The following is a 4,283-nucleotide window of genomic DNA, read 5'->3' on the forward strand; positions in this document are numbered from 1 at the left end:
TCCCACCTCATTCCAAGGTCTGTCCCAGCCCCGGCCCCACTCGGCCATTCCGAGCATCCCGACGGGTCTGGGGACATTGATGTCATCCAGCCTCTGACAGCGACCATGGGGACACTGCGGAACCTCATGGAACCAAAGAGACCATTTTGACACTCTGGTGCCTCTTGCAATCAGGGGCACCTTTGTGAGACTCAGGACCCCAACGGAACCAAGGGTCAGTGATGAAGCTGTGCGGCCCAGAGAACCAAGGAGCCTTTGTTACACAGCAGGGCCACATGGAGCCCAGGGGCCATGGTGACTCTGCAGGACCTTAGGGAAGCAAGGGGCCATTGTTTACACTACAGAAGCAGGGAGAATATTGTGACAAGGAGAATATCGGGACACTACAGGGACTCCTGGAATCAAGGAGAACATTGTGACACTGTGAGGCCCCATGGAACCAAGGCAACATGGAACAGGTCTGGCTGGCTGGGCCTCCCGGGGGCCACCTGGCAAGACTGGCTGATCCTGGAATGTTGAGGACTGCCTCTCATCAGCTCCTGGAGCACTAAGGCTCTGTGCTTTCCTTCCTATGGAAAAGTACCAGCCCCTTTTGCAGGTTCCCACGGCTGAAACTGATATTCCCCCTGAAAAAGCACTACATACAAGGCTTGCTCCCAGCCAAAATCTGCTAGGAGTAACAGCTCTGGGTGGCCACCGTTTCCTGAGGGCTGCCTCTCATCTACCACTCTAAGGGTCGGTGTGAAGTTTCCCTCATTTTTGCCTCATGACCCTCTCAAGAAGACCTCAAGGACCCCCGCCCAGGTTGACTCTGGACAATGGTTTTCTGGCCTGCTTGAGGTGGGTGCTTGCCAAGGGACTCTTTGCAGGTGTGTTGTGCTCACTGGACTGTGCTGTCATGGTACCAGCTGAAGCCTGCATGTACTGCACGACCGCACCTGTCTCTTGGAGCACCACACAATGCTCCATAAATCTCCCCGCCTCTTGGCCACAAGCCACTCGCTTTGGAAAAGGACTATAAAAGAGCGATCCTCTGGAGAAGACCCTGAGTACTCCCCACGGATGACCACCCTTCCATTGGCTGGCCCACCATGACCTTGGTCTCGTCTGTTGGTAGCTACTTCCCCCTTCCCCTCCTTTTCTCTCTCTATACTCCGTTTCCTATATCTCTCCCCTCTAGCGCAACTGAATTGTTTGGCATTCAATACAAATGCATTGCTGTTGTTGAATAAACTGATTTGTCCCCCGCTATTTACCTGTTTGCACCTCTGAGATCGAACAATCCTCGGCCTGTGTTGGCAGATGGTGACACACCCCCACCCCCCCCCCCCCATCCCCCATGCCCCTGCTTCTCCCAGTTGATTGCTGATCGTGGTGTGACATGGAATGGAACATCCCTTGGGCCAGTCCAGCCCAGCTGTCCCATCCCTGTTCCCTCAGGAACACTTGCCCATCCCAAGTCCATGGGTTGGAGGGGCTTGCAGACACGCCTCGTGGGGCGAGCACTGTGACAAGGACAGGAGAACAGAACAACATTTACACTTACCAAGGGCAGAGAACAGAAGAGCACAGTCTTGGAGAAACGCACAAAGGATGTAGCCCAGGCAAACGGAGCGTGCACAAAACGCAAGGAGAATGTCAGCTCAGCTCTGCAAGGCTGACAAAAGCAGAAGTTATACACAACAATAATATTGCCCTTCCTCAAAAGCGGGGATCAAAGAGCAGTCACCTAAAAAGGACAGTGCATGTTGAAGACACACTCCAAAGAACCATAGAAGGACTTGTGAGAAGGGGTGCAATTATGGCAAATAAATTCCAGGTGGGGTTAACTAATGAATACATCATCAGTGTGAGTGATAAAAGCTCCGATTGCCTGGTGGCCAGTGCACTCGAGTAGATGAAGGATTGCCCAAGTGACCACCATGGTGTAATAAAGAATACCTGCTCTCAAATCCTCAAAACTGTGTTCAAAAGTTGCTATCCAGCAGATTTCAGTATCAGTGGTGTCCCTGACTCCATTATGCCCCTTGCACACTTTCACGAGGGCCCCTTGGTTCCACGAGGCCCTGCTGGATAACAGTGGACCCTTGGTTCCATTTGGGTCTGTACTGTCAAAATGGCCTCCTTAGTTCTGCACTGCCACAATGCTCTCTCCTTGGTGCCACGAGGCCTTGGTGTGTCACAACAGCCTCTCGGTTCCATGAACTGCCATAGTGTCAGCACGGTCTCTTGCATCTGCAGTATCACGATGGACAATTGGTTACAAGCAGCCCCGCTGTGTCACAACGACTACTTGGTTCATGAGGCCCCACAGTGTCACCATGGCCCCTTGGTTCCCCGAGGCCTCGCTGTAGAACAATGGCCTCTCAGTTCCAGGAGGTTTTGTACTGTCAACAGTGCTCTCCTTGGTTCTACAGTGGCTGCTTGCTTCCATAATTCTTCCTCAGTGTCACAGTGGTCTCCTTGGTTCCATGAGGCTCTGCAATGTCCCAATATCCCATCGTTTCCATGAGCTTCTGTCCCATCAACCATGTCCTTTGCTCCAGTGAGGCCCCGCAACGGCACACCGGACCCTTGGCTCCATGAGGTTCCATAGTGTAACATGGGTGCCTTGATTCCAAGAGGTTCTGCTGGGTCACACTGGACCCTTGGTTCCATGAGGTTCCGTGGTATCGCCATGGTTTCCCTGGATCCGCAGTAGCGCTATGGACCATAGGTTTCATGCAGCTTTGCTGTGCTACAGTGGCTCCTTGGTTCCATCAAGTGCCACTGTGTAACAAGGGAATCTTGGTCCCATGAGGTTCTGGACTGTCACAATGGTGTCCTTGGTTCTGGACTCTAACAACGGACCCTTGGTTCCACGAGGTTCCATTACGTCACAATGCTCTCCTTGGTTCCACAAGGCCTTGCTTTGTCACAATGGACCCTTGGTTCCATGAGCTTCCGTAGTGTAACCATGGTCTCCTGGGATCTGCATTGTCACAATGGACAATTGGTTGCATGGGAGCCTGCTGTGTCACAAGAGAGCCTTAGCTCCATGACGTTCTGGACTGTCACAGTGGTCTCCCTGCTTCAACGAGGCCCTGGAGTGTCTCGAGGGCTGCTTGGTTCTGTGAGCTTCCACAACGTCCCAATGGTCTCCTTGTTTCTGCAGTGTCATAGTGGACTCTTGGTTCCATGAGGTTCCTAAATGTCACAGGTCTCCTTGGTTCCATGTGGCCCTGCTGTGTCACCCCAGCCCCTTGGTTCCAGGAGTTTCTGGGCTGTCAACAGTGGTTCCTTTGTTCCAATCAGGCACCGCTGTGTCACACTGCACCCTGGCTTCCATGAAGTTCTTCAGTGTCACAGTGGCCCCTTGGATCCATGCGGTCCCATAGTGTCACCATGGTCTCCTTGGACCTGCATTGTCATCAGGGACCATTGGTTCCATGTGGCCTGGCTGTGTCACAGTGATGTGGATTCCGTAATTGCCTTCAGTGTCACAATGGAGCCTTGTTTCTGTGAGGCTCTCAACTGTCACAACTGTCTCCTTGGTTCCATCAGCCCCCGCTGTGTCACAAGGGTCCCCTTGGTTCCATGAGCACACCAAAGCTTTGCATAAACATTGAGCAGCACCTGCTTAACACACCTGGGAACATCTGTCTGCATTCAAAAGACAGGTCACAGCTGAGAAAGGCACCAGCAGCTTCCATCTGCAACAGAGATGCAGGGAAAGGACAAGGACAGAGAATTCAGCTGCAAGACTCCGAGAATTCTGCATCCAGACATCATTTCTGGTCCCACTGTCCCTAGTAGAAAGGTGTCATCATTCCAGGTTCCAGGCAGCCTGTACTCAGCATGTGCTTCTACAGTGGGGGTTTGTCGTTTAGGAAAACCTGCTCAGGCTTTTCCCTTCTTTCCTCACAAACAGGAATACTTGTCCTGGGCCTGGATGCAGGCAGAGCCCTGAGGAGAGCACGTGCGAAATGGTGCAGTGGGCAGGGACAGCCAGCTGCAGAGTTCAGGGGGAAGGGCTTCTGGTGCAGGGCCAGGCATGTCAGTCCCAGCTGGGCCATGTCAGACATGTCCCCAGGCTGGGCTTGGGGAGCAGCTTGTCCAAACAGGGTCAGCCTGCAAGGGGCTCATTCTTCAGTGGGCCCACACCTCCTAAGGAGACATTCAGCATCAAGATCACCTGGGGAATGCCTAAGTTGCTTCTTCTTTGAACTGAAAAAGAAAAATTACTCCCTTTTATAAAACTGAAAATCATGAGCTGTACCTTGAAATCTTCCTCCTTAAGAGAA

The sequence above is a fragment of the Sturnus vulgaris genome, unplaced genomic scaffold (genome assembly GCF_052056855.1).
Source record: "Sturnus vulgaris isolate bStuVul1 unplaced genomic scaffold, bStuVul1.hap1 Scaffold_118, whole genome shotgun sequence".
Classification (NCBI taxonomy): domain Eukaryota; kingdom Metazoa; phylum Chordata; class Aves; order Passeriformes; family Sturnidae; genus Sturnus; species Sturnus vulgaris.